The sequence below is a fragment of the Phalaenopsis equestris genome, unplaced genomic scaffold (genome assembly GCF_001263595.1).
Source record: "Phalaenopsis equestris unplaced genomic scaffold, ASM126359v1 Scaffold216605, whole genome shotgun sequence".
NCBI lineage: Eukaryota > Viridiplantae > Streptophyta > Magnoliopsida > Asparagales > Orchidaceae > Phalaenopsis > Phalaenopsis equestris.
Window position 1 is genome coordinate 141,636 of NW_018235211.1, and position 411 is coordinate 142,046.

Here is a 411-nt window from a genome sequence, read left to right on the forward strand (position 1 = left end):
CCAAATTTGTCAAAATTTTCAAAAATGACCAAATTACCAAAATACCCCTCCATGACCCAAAATCCAAAAATTCCAAAAATTCCTAAAAAATCCCAATAAATCCAAAATATTCCCAATTTCATTTTGTCCCTCTACACCTTGGTCCAATTTGGTCAATTTGATCATCTTTGACAAAATCCCCAAATTAAGCCTCAATATTCGCTAACACCCCAAATCTCAACAATTGAATGCCTTAGATCTCAAATTGGCATCCAATTTTTGTTGAAAATCCTTTATAAGGTCATTTTTGACCAAACACAACAATAAATTTGAGCTTAGCCCAAAGCTAGCTAAAGTTAGACTCAAATTTGACCCTTAAGGGTTTAATTTAAGTCTAAACCCAAATCCATCAAAATCCATTCAAATTAACCA